Consider the following 18,227-nt stretch of genomic DNA (forward strand, 5'->3'; position numbering starts at 1 on the left):
CATCTAAAGTTTAATATGAATTTAAAAGGTCGATACAGTATGGTGGCGTAGTGTTTCTTAAAACGAGCCGTTCTACATTTTAAACTTAGTGAAGTTGTTAGTTTATCTTAGGTTTCCTGCTATGCGCCTCGCGTGGTGGTAGCCAGTTGAAGACCTCAGAATTAACAAGTGATCTAGCAAACTTCAGGCAGTGAGCATTTCGTCTTACATGCAGTTGTTCTTTCTAGAGTTAGTTATGTGTAGTTTACACGTACACATAGGGTTGTTTTTAAGGTGAATTTGTACTTAAGTATTTTTAAAGGCAGGTAGAACATACATAGCCTTTGTAGTTGGAGGTTACAGAGTGGGTGTGACAAGGAGGTGAGGCAGTTAGAAGTGGTCTGTCCCTTCTTGAACACTCCTTCCTCCAGGAAGAATTTGGACTGTCCCCGTTTTTAACAGTCCTGTCTGCAATGGGCAATGGACTGTCCCCATCTGAATGTGGACTCTGCAGCAAGTAGAAATGGTCTAGCTCCTCGTGTATAACGCCTCCTTTGGCAGGTTTTAAGTACTTGACGTATATGTATACACGAGGTGCGAGGGTCGTTCGGCTAAACAAAGTTTGGTGCATGTAATAAAGCTTGCCGCCTGGTTATTTTACTGCATGCATAAGTTTTTGGATATGACCGTCAGGATTGGCATTTTGTTACATTCCTCTGTTAATTTTTTGCATAGTGTTCATATTTAATGATAATCTTTTTGTTAACATTTATATTTGGCGGAAGGTTTTTATTGGAAGTTTTCTTTTGTTTATTTTATAACATTGAGCTCCTTCAGGGATGCATTTTTTCAGCAATTTTGCTATTTGTTTATTCTTGTGACGTTTTTAGATTCAGAGTTAATACTCTTCTTTGTTTTTATGTGTTGATAGCTTTTAAGTTTTTGATTGAGCGTTGTATTTCATCATTTTGGCGCAATTTGACAACCTATTTAACTTAAGTGCACTTTAGTTTTGCCCCTTTATGTAGTTTTGAATTGAGTAGGTGAGATAAACTCGTAGCTTGTGAGTATGTGATAGAATTGTATTGAATAAGTATAATGTTATACTCACAGATGTCTTTGGAAACAAGACCGGCCATTTGTCACTGATTGTGTCATTAAAATTCAGTATGGCGCCCCATGGTTTTTGAATGTTCAGGGGGATTGGGTAGTCCTTGCATAGGAGGGTGGTTGGTTTCTCTCATTTTATGTGGGTTGGTTTCTGCTATGTTTTTAGGTTAAGGTGAAACTGGTTGTCCGGCCTTTATTTGTTCTTTTCTGTTTGTTTTTTAGCTATTTTTGGTGTTTGTGTCAGGTGTTTTCTTATCTGTGTTATGTTGTGTTTTGGGAAGGCAATCATTTTTTGGTTCTGATTGCATGTTTTTTGTTCTTTTCAGTTTTCTGACAGGAAACAGGCATGTCGGGAATGGCATTTCCCGGCATGGGAAAAGGGGATTTCCTTCGACCCATCTGAGGCATTGTTAGAGGCTGATCGAAGGGAATTACGATATGTGGATATGCATGGACGGCCTTGGAACCCTCCCATGTCACCGCCTCCGAGTGTTCAGGAAGTTTCTTTGGGATTGAAGCATGCCAACGCGTCGTTGGTGAAATTCCCGGACCCTGACTTCTTTCTGGCAGGACAGCTTCAACGACATGTAGACGAGTGGGAGTTAATTTTGCAAGATCATGAGAGTAAAGACGTGTTGTTGGAGTGGATTAGAGATGGAGTGGATGTGGATAAATTCATTGAGCCTTTTAAGGGTTTTTTCCAGGGAAGGAGGGTTGACGCTGACTATCCTATTAGGCAAGTTTTTCAGAATAGTCCTTCTTGTTTGCCGTTTGCTGATTTCATTTCTGATACATTGGTAGAACGTATCAAAACGGGAGCAGTTTCTGTATGGGGGAAGGTCGGCGAGGTTGATCCTCCTTTCCTGGTAATGCCTTTAACTGTGGAGCCTACAAAGCCCAGACTTTGTTGTGACCAGAGATATCTGAACATGTTTACTAAAGACTGTCCATTTACGTTGGACAAATTAGTGGATGTTACCAGGTATGTTGAGAAGGATACATTCCAGACTAAGGTGGATGATAAATCGGGTTATGACCATGTCACTATCCACCCTAATTCTCGGACACTTATGGGTTTCCAGTGGGCAGGATGGTATCTTGTTTGTAACACGTTGGCCTTTGGGTGGAAGGCTTCAAGCTTTATATATAGTACTATTGGTCTGGCTGCGTCAGGTTATATCCGATCATTAGGGGTCCCTCTGACCCAATATATAGATGACAGGCAGGCAGGCCAGTTGCAGCGGCCTAGTGTGTTGCCTTTGACTTTAGAAGACAACTTCAAGCGAGCGGAGGCAGCTGTGTTTATTATGACTACTATTCTAGTTAGATTGGGCTATATTTTGGGTTTGGGAAAATCGGTGCTGGTGCCTACCCAGTGTTTGACGTTTCTTGGCTTTATCATTAATTCAATATTATGTGCGTTTGGTATCCCTCGTCATAAGAAGGACAGTTTTAAGGCTTTACGGCAATCCATCCTCGCTCAGACTCATGTTAACATGAAGACAATGCAGAGGTTTGTGGGTAAGGTGGTATCTTTCACGTTGGCTGTTCCTGGGGCTTTACTCTTCACAAGAGAATGTAATCTAGCGTTATCAAGGGCTGCTAAGAGTGGAGAGAGGATTCACATAGTGGGGGATTTGAGGAAGGAAATCCAGCGTTGGGAGTGTGTGGATAATTGGAAAGATGATTGGAAGTGGAGGGAAGAGAAACACATTGTTGTCTCGGTGGCCTCTGATGCATCTCAGGCGAAATGGGGTGGAGTAATAGGTGTGGACAGTCATGATGCCTTAGAGGTCGGTGATTTGTGGCTTCCTTGCGAAGCATCCTTGGGGATTGCTTCCAAAGAGGCTTTGGCGCTGTATCGTGTTCTCCAAGTCTTGGGTGCGAAAATGTTGAATGCCAGGGTAGATGCATTCGTAGACAGTAAGGTGGTTGTAGACACGTGGCAGGCGCAAGGGAGGAAGTCCAAGCATATTTTTGATGTCATGAAAGATATCTTTGCTCTCACTTGTGTTCACAACTCTTCTTTGAAGTTGCATTTTGTAAGATCGGAATATAACCCTGCAGATGCCCCCTCTAGACGTTTTTCTCCTCTTGAGGTGAAACTTTCTCCGTCAGCGTGGTGTACCGTTCAGCAGGAATTTGGACCGCATAACATAGATTGTATGGCTCTCCCTTCTAATACCCAAGTGGGTGTGTTTTTCTCGAGGTTTCCGGCTCCAGGTGCGGAAGGGGTAAATTTCTTTGCACAGCCTTTGGGCCCAGGTCAGAGATTTCATGATCAAAGAGGTTATGTTTTTCCTCCCCCGTGTTTGATTGGTTCAGTATTGAATTTTGTTAAGGAGTGTAGTTTTTCCTGCACCTTGGTGGTCCCGGCCTATGTCCCAGCCAAGTTTTGGCTGCCTGTCTTAAAAAGGTTGTCTTCGAGGTCTGTTCGACTGGGGAGAAAAGGAGAAGTGGGCATTCTCTTACATCCTGGGCCGCGTGGTTACCAAGCGAGGAAACCTCTACCGTGGGATCTGTGGGCGTTTAGTGTGGATTTCTATTAGGTATTCAGTGTCTGGATGTTTTATGGAGGCTACAAGGATTGCTGGTTTTCTCTGTATGCATAAGAGGGAATTTTTGGTTTTTCTCTGATTGGTTAATTTTTCGCTTACAATGAAAATTAGGGAATTTATAAATAGAGATTTTCTTAGGCTTTTTTGTTCTTTTTGTTGAACTGTTTTTCTCTTGTTTTGAGTGTTTATGTCTTCTTTTGTTTTTTATCTTTTTTATAGTTTTTGCCCTTTTGTGGTTTGTTACAGCCATTACCGCCTGTCGCTAGAATTTGGACCCCGGCAGTTGCATGTCCGGTATGCCGTCAACCCAACGATGAAGACTTCAGCTACTGTCAGAGATGTGGTTATGCAAGGGAGACAGAGGTCCCTGCCGATGTTAATTCGTTGCCCAACGTGGACTGGGGGGCTATTGAGGCGCGTAAACATTTGGTCTTCTCTCAGTGTGCCGGGTCGGCGTACGGACGGCAGAAATCCCGTTTGCAGTTGGAGTTAGTGAATTTTTTGGCTGCGGCTCCCATCCCTCGCAATATTTTTTCGGCTACTCCAGATGATGTGGTGCGGTTTTTGATTTGGAAGGACGGTGCGGGGAAAACGATTTTACATAGCCATAATTGTTTTGCTCCTGACCTTAATTCTAAGTGTTCCTGTTCGCGGCGACTTGCAGCGGGAACTGTGGATTCAATGATTGGAAAGTTGAGGGCAATCTTTGATGCTTCGGGCAGAGTGGGTAGTTGGGATCCTAGGTTGGGTGTGGGGAACCCGGCTAGTGACAAGTTGGTTGCAGGTTATAAAAAGGTGGTGATGGAGGAGCAGGCGAAATTGGGTATAACACCTAGTCAGGCGACTCCGGTGTTTGTTGATAAGTTGACAGTGATAGTTGGATTTATTGATGATCTTTTGAAGGCACCTTCCATCTCGGCTATTAAAATGTATATTTTGTTGAGAGATCAAGCCTTTTTGAAGCTTTTGTTCTTCACTGGGAAGCGTGCTAATGATTTGTCTTTGGTCGTGGCTCGTAATGTGTTAAGATTTGCACTGGATGAATATATCATCTTTAAGCAAACGTTTGGGAAGACTTTGAGAGGGGGGCAGGCCAACTTTTTCGGTGTAAAGAAGTGTCTGAATGAGAAAGTTTGTCCGGTGGTTGGCCTAGTCAGGTATTTAGACACGTGTGCGCAAATGGGAATAGATTTGACTACGGGGTACTTGTTCAGAGCATCTTCGGGATATTCCGTTTCTCCAGATCTTTTCTCAGCCTCGGCGGCGAGTAGCCGTTTTAAGTATTATCTTAAGAATTTGGGTCAGGATGAGGGGGAGACCATTCATGGTTTTAGGGCGGGGGCAGCTATCACGCTCGCAATGTCTGGGGTTGAGATAGAAGCTATAATGTCGCATGTAGGCTGGGATTGTGTAGCTACAGCAGAACACTATTTGCAGATGGGCAACATCCTGAGGTCCTCTAGTCCGGCCTCGTTGTTGGCGAAGGCGGCTGGGGAAGGGTCGGCAGCGTTTGTGGCTCAGCGAATGAGAAGCCTGAAGAAGTAAGGGGGACCTATTGCTGGATACTGGGTCCTTTTTGTAAGGATAGAATGTTTTCAGATATGAAGATGTTTTTCATGTAAGATACTGGCGTGTTATGTTAAAGAACATTAAGGAAAGAATAATAAGAAGAAATAAACTAGAAGAGAAGAGTTTTTTGTGTTTGTGTGTTATTTGAGTGATATGGTGTATGTGACTTAGAAAGGGTTTGGAGAGAGGTTTGGGTTTGAGGTTTGGGGGATGATTGAGGATGGGGTTATCATGGGGGTATGGGGAAGACCGCGATAAGTTCATGATAGGGGAGTGGCGGAGGACTTTTTTGCCCATACCTTACCCCTTTTTCCGGAGTTGCCCTGGGGATCAGGTAGGATATAGTACTATTCTAATTGGGTCATGTGGACGTCCCCGAGCTGATTGCGCATTCGTTAAGAATCGGAATTAGGTTGGGGACAGTCCACGTGACCTTTAGACACAGGTGCACATCCTCACCTGTTGATAGAGTATTTATTGCATAGGGAAAACGTGTGTTTAACCATTTTGGAGGAGAGGTGCCTGAGTTCGGGAAGAGTGAAGCAAGCGTGTGTTGTGGTGTGTTGTGGGGTGGGTTGTGTATCTGGTGGGGTGGTAGGGATCTGATTGAATTTTAGTTTTTGGATGTCCCACCCTCCCCCCCGGTTTCTTATGTTTTTATGAGGTTCCGCTCTTTGACTCTCTGGGGTTTGCTCCGGACTTTTTTGCCCATACCTTACCCCTTTTTCCGGAGTTGCCCTGGGGATCAGGTAGGATATAGTACTATTCTCAGTCCAATAATAATCTGCTCGCTGTTAGTAATATTCTACAAATGGTTATTTCTAACCAAAAATTATTGTACAGCGATTCATACCGTATAATACTAACTGATTATGAGTTTTTGTCGATAAAGACCAAGGTTGTACTATAAAATCACCCAAGGAATTCGGCTAACGGCCCTCAGTCTGGTCCCAACCACCATGGTGTTCACATCAGTGGAGACAGGCTAATACTGATTAGCAATTGTTAGAGTTACTCTTCAAAACAGTTTTGAAATACACATAAGCCTGTAGTCTTGAACAGATAAGGAATTGAAGTATGACTTCACACAATTCAGCATAGCTTCACAAGTCAGCTTACAAACATTATAAAGCATAGCTGGCCATGGTCTGCCTGGAAGTGTGTCTCAGAAAATATGACCTAGATGCAACTTCCAGAAAGTATTGCTCTGTTAAACGGTTGTCAATGTGGGCACAGGACCTTCTAATAACATTGTTAATTTTCCTTTTTTTAATCGTAGAGAATCAAACATTTTCTTGTTATCACCTTTTGAATATGTGTGATTTTCATCAACTAGCAACATTTTGTTGACAACAGATAGTTACACTAGAAGTTACGTGACTCTAATGGCCAACACATGGGTGTCACATGCCTTAATAAGGTTGAGATGCCAAATTTGGAGACTTTTGATACCCATTATGGGCAGGGAGAACAAAATATAATTTTGGTGTGATACAAAACAAAAAATCCAAAAATGAATCATTTGAAGAAGTGCATGCCAATAGTGTTGAACAAATTACATAATGTGGGCATATGTCATAGAATCAAGGTAATTCATTTTCAGGTATCCTCATATCCCCCATGTAGAGCCCAAATTAACAATTCCAATCAATTATGATATTTTTTTACAGTTAAGTGTCATTTACAAGATGACAGGAGCAAAATCACGTGTCAGAAAACTAAACTCACTGATTTTCTTTGCTTGAAACAGAACTGAGTACATCCTTAGCAACGGCCTCATCAACAGTTTTGCTAATGATTCTGAAAGAAAATAACGTACAACATATTTCTGCATCTGTTAAACGTTGAACATTACAACACTATTCCTCATATTTCTACTGAGGTAATCAGAGCAACATACAACAGAAAAGTTAGTTCTTTGTATCAGTTTTGTTGTGGAGTACGATCTGAAACCTCCTTAGCAACAGCCTTAGCAACGGCCTTACCAACGATATTGTCACTACAAGCACTACACCGGAAGATTGGGGTCGGCCAAATCGACTCAAACTTTTTATGTGTGATAGGTATGTGGAACTATGAACAGCCATATAATTTAAACCCTCCAGCTATTTTTCGTTATGGCGTTCTGGGACCCCCCTCAGAGACCCTCTAAAATCCAACAATTTATGGCTGAAAATTACTGAAATTCCGATGGCAATCCTGAAAAATCTGATTAAGATACGAATATAACTTTTGCATTTCCAAATAGCATGAGTTCTAAAGTGTTACAGATTAAAAGATGAAGATGATGCATTAAAGTTAAGAGGGTGTTAGAAAGTAGAAGTTTTAGAACCATTTTGTAAATTTTAGTAATTTTTAAGGCGCAATAACATCTATGCGCAGTGGGTCTGGGGAATGGTTTTAAGAGAGAGAGAGAGGAACATCTACTAATTCAAAAACAAAAATAATCTATTTGGCCATGCATAATGCAAGCTGTGAGAGGGGGGTCTTTATGGGGATTTTTCGGGTTTGGGCCTATAGTTAATCGGATGTTTATTTTACTCTATGGGGGTAAGTCATGGCGAATGTTTGCGAAGTTGTTTGTGAACCATGCATTATTGTCAAAATATCATGATTGATTGGTAATATTAATTTGGGCTCCATATGGGGGAATTAGGGATACTATAAAATGAATTATGCTGATTTTATACATTTTCACTGTTGCTTTCTAATGTTATTAAACCGGTATCTGTTCCTAAATTACTTTGTACATACCAGCTATGTCGTGCATAATGAGAAGGCTCTACACGGGAGTTACCAGTATTCCATAAATGTGATACCATTTAATAGAAAGGGCATAAGGAAGCGGATCTACTTCATATATATTGATAATCACAGAATAAGACCACAAGAAAGGTCAAGATTAACGCTTTTGAGGATGGATACGTGTATATTGTACTTTTTCATCAATTAGCCAGGGTATACCATACGGGTGCAGTATAGGTACTGCTATAGACAAACAAGATTACATTAATGGTTTGTTAGTATGCCTGACTATTCATTCACCACTATAGGGTCATGCTGATTTGGGAACTGATGCGTGTATACGAATACAGAAATGGCCGGAAAAAGTTGCCTTTAATAATGTCAATACTAAGGCTATTAAATGATGACTTGTACATTGTACTTTATTTATCGATTGCGGCATATCATAGGGCACAGTTTAGGTGACAAAGTGCTGTACACCAATGGCTATTCATTCATTACCATAAGGACGAACCAAAAATCCTTCACTCCTGTTCCAGATGTACATGTTGTTTTACGTTTATATCAGATATGGTCACTATTAATATCCATATACAGTGTCACTTACAAGTTTTGTGCATATTGTGCATGTAAACTTAACTTTTAAGGAAAGCAAATCCAGTTTTATGTACCCTTTCATGCACGATACCAATTATGCATCCACCTCCTTGGATGGATTAGGTAGTGCCGTGGACTTGAAGGTATCATTGTATGTATATACTGGGCAGATCTTCCATCTTCGTGTGGCTACTGAGAGTAACTTTAATTAATGGTCAACGGAGATACACAGGACATATGGCCACAGGACGTATGCGCACTTTTGGCATAGACCAATTCAAAATTGTTTAGTTTGGGATTTATTTTTCCTCTCTTCGGAAATCCAGGCGAAAATTTCAGAATCTGGACTCTTGTGCCTTGGTATACTAAAAGAATAACCTCGAATTTCATCTCGGAGTGTTGAGAGCCCATGTTCACAAGACATGTCCACAATATTGTTTGAACTGTCATGAGTATCCATTAAGTCTTTTTATACCGCATTTCACATTGGTGCAAATTCATTTCCCCTGTCATTTCTTTCTACTTATGTTTTTCAGTCATATTATGTTAATACTACATTTTTTATTTATATCGTAAAATGATATTATGTATTGGTTATTCCTAAGTTGCTATCATTTGTATTGATTTGTATTGCGTTAAGGTTAATTTTCTCTTTCAATACTACTTTTTATTCTATTTGATATGTATGTACATGTATGTCTGGGGTTACCACCCAGGGCATATTGAAGACCGCCAATATAATGGCGATATGTACCCCCTGGTAAAATAAAAAAACAAAAAAACAAACAAACAAACAAACAAACAAACAAACAAACAAACATGTTCGCGTCTTTGGCATACATCACCTTGAATGATTTGATTTTGTGGTTTGGGGCTATTTTCAGACTACAAATGTAAATTTCCCAGCTTCTATGTCTTATATATCTAAATAGCATGAGAATCAGCCATGTTAGTTTACTGGGGCTCCCATCCCCCCTGGCTACTATTGAAACCCTGTGTCCTGAAATTTTGTATGTGTATGTCTATGACATATGCCCACATGATGTAATTTATTCAATACTATTGGCATGCACTTCTTCAAATGATTCATTTTTGGATTTTTTGTTTTGTATCACACCAAAATTATATTTTGTTCTCCCTGCCCATAAAGGGTATCAAAAGTCTCCAAATTTGGCATCTCAACATTATTAAGGCATGTGATACCCATGTGTTGGCCATTAGAGTCACGTAACTTCTAGTGTAACTATCTGTTGTCAACAAAATGTTGCTAGTTGATGAAAATCACACATATTCAAAAGGTGATAACAAGAAAATGTTTGATTCTCTACGATTAAAAAAAGGAAAATTAACAATGTTATTAGAAGGTCCTGTGCCCACATTGACAACCGTTTAACAGAGCAATACTTTCTGGAAGTCTTGTGTGAGCAGTCTATATAAAGTGACAAGGCATAACTTTGGGGCAAAAACGTACTTTTCTGAAAATTACAAGCATTAAAGGCAATTGACAAATAACTCATAATCAGTTAGTATGAATCGCTGTACAATAATTTTTGGTTAGAAATAACCATTTTTAGAATATTACTAACAGCGAGCAGATTATTATTGGACTGAGCATAGCACTTTGGACAAATGCTTGTAGCCTCTTACAGCTTAAACTTACATTGCTGATATTTTGTGAAAAAAACTTCTCTGATACTTATCGGATCATATGGACCCCATTGAAAATCGAAAAATCTTGAGATTTCTTCCAAAAGTCTTGAGATTTTGTGGTAAATCTTGAGATGTGTTGAGTCAATCTTGATATTTTTCATGAGAATCTTGAGATCATTTGATAAGTCTCAACTTGAAGATTCTTGAAAATGCTCTCAATGCAAAGTGAACATTTTTTTCCAGACGGTCAGACAGTGTAGAACGTACAAAAAAAGTTCCAAAGGCATGACTCATTGTCATAGGGACAAAAGGTCTTGGGCGGTACCTTATACATGCACATTGTCGCAAGGATCAGGAAGGTTACACGTCGGACGTGCCCAATGACACATGTATGTCAGACTAAGCCGCTTTACACATCTCCGATATAATAAGAAAGAAAAACATCACAAAATAAAATCTACTTCAATCGTCCTGTCCGTGAGCTTTGACTTGATTACAAAACCGTTCCAAGGACAAATTTTGTGAGTTTTCAGCAGGGTTTTGACACCAGCAAAAGAGCCTGAAAAGGTCTCAATGGCCATAAATCATACGTTATTTAGACCCAGACTGACAGGTCACTGAGTCAATGTAGCTTAAAATCGGCTTGATTTGGCCTTGTGGTGTTTTTACCACTTTGTGATCGTCAGTAACGATTTTTTAACCGAATGATCGCTACTTCCAAATATTTTTTCACATTCCAATGACCTTCAATACACACAGTGTAACTCCCCAAGGCGCCAGTTCCCTTCCCCTTTCACAATTATACAAAGTTTCCTCCTCCAGAGTGTTTGGCCAACAAGCAAGCAAAGAAGCAAAGAACAGGCCGTTAGCCTTCACCAGGCCTTCCTAAGGGGACACGCATGGACCTTAGAATTCGGTAAAAGGGGCAGTACAGTACAGGGGCAGTTAACGTACAGATATCTGTGCTGTAGACAGAGTATAGACAGGGTGTAACCCAACTTGCGCAGTCACGCTAGCTATGACAAACGATAGCCTACGGCGAAATACCTTATAGTGTGTTATCGCCAACCGGTGACATTGTTCTTGCGCGTCACGTACACACACACACACACACACAGAGACACACACACAAACACACACACACACACAAACACACACATACACACACACATACATACACACACATACATACATACACACACACACAAACACACACACGCATACATACACACACATACACATACATACACACACATATATATACACAAACACACACACACACACACACATACACACACGCATATGTATATAAACAAACAAACACATATGCACATACACACACACACACACATATATATATATACACATACACATATACCCAACAGCGCAATACCGAACAGCACAAAAATATTTTGGGACCGATATTTCTTGCAACACTGGACGCAAGGCTCAGGTATTTCACCAAAATTTTCACCAAAAACACTTCACTGTGTACTAAAGTACCCTTTTCAGCCATGCTAAAATCTAATGTCATGTTGCAGTAGATTATTAGAAGTGTGAACTCGAATTTGGACCCTTGATACCCCTTCTTGTACATTGATATGACACTGACCTTAACCTTTTTTTCTATTTCTAAATAGTATGAACTGATTCTTAATCTCACATATGAAATATGAATAGATTACATGTGTTTGCACTAAAGATGGAAAAGAAGTATCACATTGTAGATCCGGTGCGTACGCGTATTGCATCAAATGTACATTAAATCTGTGTTTTTCCCCTAAAATCAGTTCCATTCATTATGTTGTAAAATGCAACAATAACAAATAAATCGATTCAAGTCACCTTTAAAGACTGTATAATGCCCTAAGCCAATCGTTGCTATGGAGGTTGCCATAGAAACATACCAGGCACTTTCAAGGTTAAAAAAATTAACACAAGTGACTTTCTTCAAGTGTGATTTCATTTGAATAAGTATTACAGTTACATGTATGATGCGTTATTTTAGGCAAACTTGCAGAAATCCATTGCCAATGCGTCATAGATATGGTGCATACAATACATCATAGGTAAATTAAGAGTCGTTGCACGAGAAAACCAAGCAAAACCAGGCAGAGGCCGGAAGATTGGGGTCGGCCAAATCGACTCAAACTTTTATGTGTGATAGGTATGTGGAACTATGAACAGCCATATAGTTTAAACTCTCCAGCTATTTTTCGTTATGGCGTTCTGGGACCCCCCACAGAGACCCTCTAAAATCCAACAATTTATGACTGAAAATTACTGAAATTCCGATGGCAATCCTGAAAAATCTGATTAAGATACGAATATAACTTTTCCATTTCCAAATAGCATGAGTTCTAAAGTGTTACAGATTAAAAGATGAAGATGATGCATTAAAGTTAAAAGGGTGTTACCTGAACCATTGAAAGTAGAATTTTTAGAACCATTTTGTAAATTTTAGTAATTTTTAAGGCGCAATAACATCTATGCGCAGTGGGTCTGGGGAATGGTTTTAATGTTGCTAGAGAGAGGAACATCTACTAATTCAAAAACATAAATAATCTATTTGGCCATGCATAACGCAAGCTTTGAGAGGTCTTTATGGGGATTTTTCGGGTTTGGGCCTATAGTTAATCGGGTGTTTATATTACTCTATGGGGGTAAGTCATGGCGAATGTTTGCGAAGTTGTTTGTGAACCATGCATTATTGTCAAAATATCATGATTGATTGGTAATATTAATTTGGGCTCCATATGGGGGAATTAGGGATACTATAAAATGAATTATGCTGATTTTATACATTTTCACTGTTGCTTTCTAATGTTATTAAACCGGTATCTGTTCCTAAATTACTTTGTACATACCAGCTATGTCGTGCATAATGAGAAGGCTCTACACGGGAGTTACCAGTATTCCATAAATGTGATACCATTTAATAGAAAGGGCATAAGGAAGCGGATCTACTTCATATATATTGATAATCACAGAATAAGACCACAAGAAAGGTCAAGATTAACGCTTTTGAGGATGGATACGTGTATATTGTACATTTTCATCAATTAGCCAGGGTATACCATACGGGTGCAGTATAGGTACTGCTATAGACAAACAAGATTACATTAATGGTTTGTTAGTATGCCTGACTATTCATTCACCACTATAGGGTCATGCTGATTTGGGAACTGATGCGTGTATACGAATACAGAAATGGCCGGAAAAAGTTGCCTTTAATAATGTCAATACTAAGGCTATTAAATGATGACTTGTACATTGTACTTTATTTATCGATTGCGGCATATCATAGGGCACAGTTTAGGTGACAAAGTGCTGTACACCAATGGCTATTCATTCATTACCATAAGGACGAACCAAAAATCCTTCACTCCTGTTCCAGATGTACATGTTGTTTTACGTTTATATCAGATATGGTCACTATTAATGTCCATATACAGTGTCACTTACAACTTTTGTGCATATGCATGTAAACTTAACTTTTAAGGGAAGCAAATCCAGTTTTATGTACCCTTTATGCACGATACCAATTATGCATCCACCTCCTTGGATGGATTAGGTAGTGCCGTGGACTTGAAGGTATCATTGTATGTATATACTGGGCAGATCTTGCATCTTCGTGTGGCTACTGAGAGTAACTTTAATTAATGGTCAACGGAGATACTCAGGACATATGGCCACAGGACGTATGCGCACTTTTGGCATAGACCAATTCAAAATTGTTTAGTTTGGGATTTATTTTTCCTCTCTTCGGAAATCCAGGCGAAAATTTCAGAATCTGGACTCTTGTGCCTTGGTATACTAAAAGAATAACCTCGAATTTCATCTCGGAGTGTTGAGAGCCCATGTTCACAAGACATGTCCACAATATTGTTTGAACTGTCATGAGTATCCAGTAAGTCTTTTTATGCCGCATTTCACATTGGTGCAAATTCATTTCCCCTGTCATTTCTTTCTACTTATGTTTTTCAGTCATATTATGTTAATACTACATTTTTTATTTATATCGTAAAATGATATTATGTATTGGTTATTCCTAAGTTGCTATCATTTGTATTGATTTGTATTGCGTTAAGGTTAATTTTCTCTTTCAATACTACTTTTTATTCTATTTGATATGTATGTACATGTATGTCTGGGGTTACCACCCAGGCATATTGAAGACCGCCAATATAATGGCGATATGTACCCCCTGGTAAAATAAATAAAAAACAAACAAACAAACAAACATGTTCGCGTCTTTGGCATACATCACCTTGAATGATTTGATTTTGTGGTTTGGGGCTATTTTCAGACTACAAATGTAAATTTGCCAGCTTCTATGCCTTATATATCTAAATAGCATGAAAATCAACCATGTTAGTTTACTGGGGCTCCCATCCCCCCTGGCTACTATTGAAACCCTGTGTCCTGAAATTTTGTATGTGTATGTCTATGACATATGCCCACATGATGTAATTTGTTCAACACTATTGGCATGCACTTCTTCAAATGATTCATTCTTGGATTTTTTGTTTTGTATCGCACCAAAATTATATTTTGTTCTCCCTACCCATAATGGGTATCAAAAGTCTCCAAATTTGGCATCTCAACCTTATTAAAGCATGTGACACCCATGTGTTGGCCATTCGAGTCACGTAACTTCTAGTGTAACTATCTGTTGTCAACAAAATGTGGCTAGTTGATGAAAATCACACATATTCAAAAGGTGATAACAAGAAAATGTTTGATTCTCTGCGATTAAAAAAAGGAAAATTAACAATGTTATTAGAAGGTCCTGTGCCCACATTGACAACCGTTTAACAGAGCAATGCTTTCTGGAAGTCTTGTGTGAGCAGTCCATATAAAGTGACATGGCATAACTTTGGAGCAAAAACGTACTTTTCTGAAAATTACGAGCATTAAAGGCAATTGGCAAATAACTCATAATCAGTTAGTATGAATCGCTGTACAATAATGTTTGGTTAGAAATAACCATTTTTAGAATATTACTAACAGCGAGCAGATTATTATTGGACTGAGCATAGCACTTTGGACAAATGCTTGTAGCCTCTTACAGCTTAAACTTACATTGCTGATATTTTGTGAAAAACTTCTCTGATACTTATCGGATCATATGGACCCCATTGAAAATCGAAAGATCTTGAGATATTTTCCAAAAGTCTTGAGATTTTGTGGTAAATCTTGAGATGTGTTGAGTCAATCTTGAGATTTCTCATGAGAATTTTGAGATCATTTGATAAGTCTCAACTTGAAGATTCTTGAAATACTCTCAATGCAAAGTGAACATTTTTTTCCAGACGGTCAGACAGTGTAGAGGGTACAGAAAAAGTTCCAAAGGCATGACTCATTGTCATAGGGACAAAAGGTCTTGGGCGGTACCTTATACATGCACATTGTCGCAAGGATCAGGAAGGTTACACGTCGGACGTGCCCAATGACACATGTATGTCAGACTAAGCCGCTTTACACATCTCCGATATAATAAGAAAGAAAAACATCACAAAATAAAATCTACTTCAATCGTCCTGTCCGTGAGCTTTGACTTGATTACAAAACCGTTCCAAGGACAAACTTTGTGAGTTTTCAGCAGGGTTTTGACACCAGCAAAAGAGCATGAAAAGGTCTCAATGGCCATAAATCATAAGTTATTTAGACCCAGACTGACATGTCACTGAGTCAATGTAGCTTAAAATCGGCTTGATTTGGCCTTGTGGTGTTTTTACCTCTTTGTGATCGTCAGTAACCATTTTTTAACCGAATGATCGCTACTTCTAAATATTTTTTCACATTCCAATGACCTTCAATACACACAGTGTAACTTCTCAAGGTGCCAGTTCCCTTCCCCTTTCACAGTTATACAAATTAAAGTTTCCTCCTCCAGAGTGTTTGGCCAACAGGCAAGCAAAGAACAGACCGTTAGCCTTCACCAGGCCTTCCTAAGGGGACATGCATGGATCTTAGAATTCGGCAAAAGGGGCATATTTGGCCAGGAGAGTCAGTCCACGAGAAGGGGAACATTTCCCCTCCAGGCTGATCAAACCCTTCGGTGACCAGACTCCCCTAGCAATTGCAAATTCATCTTATAGACAGCGTACTTAGTCTGGTAGAGACCAACAGAACGTCTGGCTTACCTTGCTTGATTGCCCGTAGTGAATTGTAACACGTTTGTTGGCTGCTTGAGTCAAAACTGGTCTGCAACAGGAGTAAATAATTTAATGTACAGATATCTGTGCTGTAGACAGAGTATAGACAGGGTGTGACCCAACTTGCGCAGTCACGCTAGCTACGACAAACGATAGCCTACGGCGAATTACCTTAAGATGGGGTCACACCTACGTATATTTTCAAGTGCGCATGATTTCCGCATGAAATTTTGTCAATACGCGGCCGAACGCCCAACATTTGGAAATTTTTGGAATAAATTCAATTGTACGTCGAGCCCATCTGGCGTTTGCATTACGACTTCAGCGTTTCCATTTCGCACGAGGTGCGTATGGATGCATATAAAATGCGCAACAGAATTTCCGTGCTGCGAATGAGGTACGTATGTTGGGCGTTTTCCGGACGCACACAACGTCTACCAACCGCATGCCTGACGCACCAAACGCTTTTCCGGTGTGTCAGTGGAACAGTTTCTGTTACATATACTTTTGTTTGCGAGCATTGCCAATCGAGCATTTTTGTTAGAGGAACACATTGTACTACGTATTTTTTTGTTTACACGCAGTGCAAGTAGACCATTTGGCAGAGGAGAGGTTTTTATATTCATTTGCGAAGCAGTGAAACTGTACTTTTACAGTAACGTGGGTCATCATTCACCTTTAAAAATTATATGAACTGTTAAGATTGTGTTTGTTTTCACTTTGTCCTTAATGATTCCTTATATCATCTTAGTATTCTAACTACTGTAAAAATCATACTCATACACACCACAAAACGTATTCAAGATGTTTATCAAACACGTAAATTAAACAAATCTGAAACCTTACGCCCTCTTTCAAAGTTGTAATATGTCTCTATTTTGCACCTTGATATCATGTGGTTCTACACACAAAAATAGTATTATCAGCAAATAAAGTCATATATCTGTTACACAAAATGACCCGAGTGTTACACAAATTGACCCAGTGCTTCAGCAGGTTCCTCTGCATCTTCTTTTCCCTGGAGGCTCTGTTGGGACCAGTCACATTGATGGTGTCCTGCAAGTTGTGACCATCTCTCCATGCCCCCGGTACAAATTCGTCGGTCCTGGCCTGAATCTACCATCTTGAGATGATCTGTTTTGTCTGGACTCAGATGCACCTTCGTATTTATTCCAAATCTGGAGTGTGCGTCGATCACGGTATCACTACGCGTAGTATACGCAACCCGATCGCAGAACGAACTGTACTAATTCGTGATCTATGAGTGCATTCGTTATACGGTCGTTCATGGTGCGTTTTGTCTGCGCTGTAAGCACGCTATGTACTCGCAATACCACGATATCCGCGTATTACTGCGTATAAAGCACAAACATATATACCGCACTCAACAATCGTGGGACCACTGTATTGCGTATTCATGACGTTTAGGCAACCAAACTGCGTACGAAGGATAGTTTTGTGCATGTCCAAAACTATCCGGCGTGCTGGGCGTATATTTTCGTTTGCCTGCGTACTTGAAACTATCTAAAAACGATTCAGATGCGTTTGAGGTGCGTCTTGTGCGTGCGGCCGCGTATGGAAGAAATTATTTTTAATTAGCCAAAATGTCAAAACGGAACTCATGCGGCTTGAAAATATACGCAGGTGGGACTCCACCTTGTTTTATGGCCAACCAGTGATATTGTCCTTGCGCGTCACGTACACGCACAAACACATACGCGCGCACACACACACGCACACACACACACACACACATATACATACGCACACATATACACATACACACACACACACACACATACGCACACACATACACACACCAGACACACACACACATACGCACGCACACATACACACA

The 18,227-nt window shown here is 39.9% G+C and overlaps 1 protein-coding gene across 1 annotated transcript in view; it reads right to left on the bottom strand.

Moving 5' to 3' along the window:
- Positions 1-16,497, bottom strand: part of LOC118421537 (cytochrome P450 2U1-like) — a 40,097-nt gene extending 23,600 nt beyond the window's left edge. The window contains exon 1 of the mRNA XM_035828864.1: positions 16,358-16,497. The gene's annotated coding sequence lies outside the window, so the exon portion shown is untranslated. The remainder of the gene's footprint in view (positions 1-16,357) is intronic.
- Positions 16,498-18,227: the final 1,730 nt, after the last annotated feature.

This window comes from Branchiostoma floridae, chromosome 8 (assembly GCF_000003815.2).
Source record: "Branchiostoma floridae strain S238N-H82 chromosome 8, Bfl_VNyyK, whole genome shotgun sequence".
NCBI lineage: Eukaryota > Metazoa > Chordata > Leptocardii > Amphioxiformes > Branchiostomatidae > Branchiostoma > Branchiostoma floridae.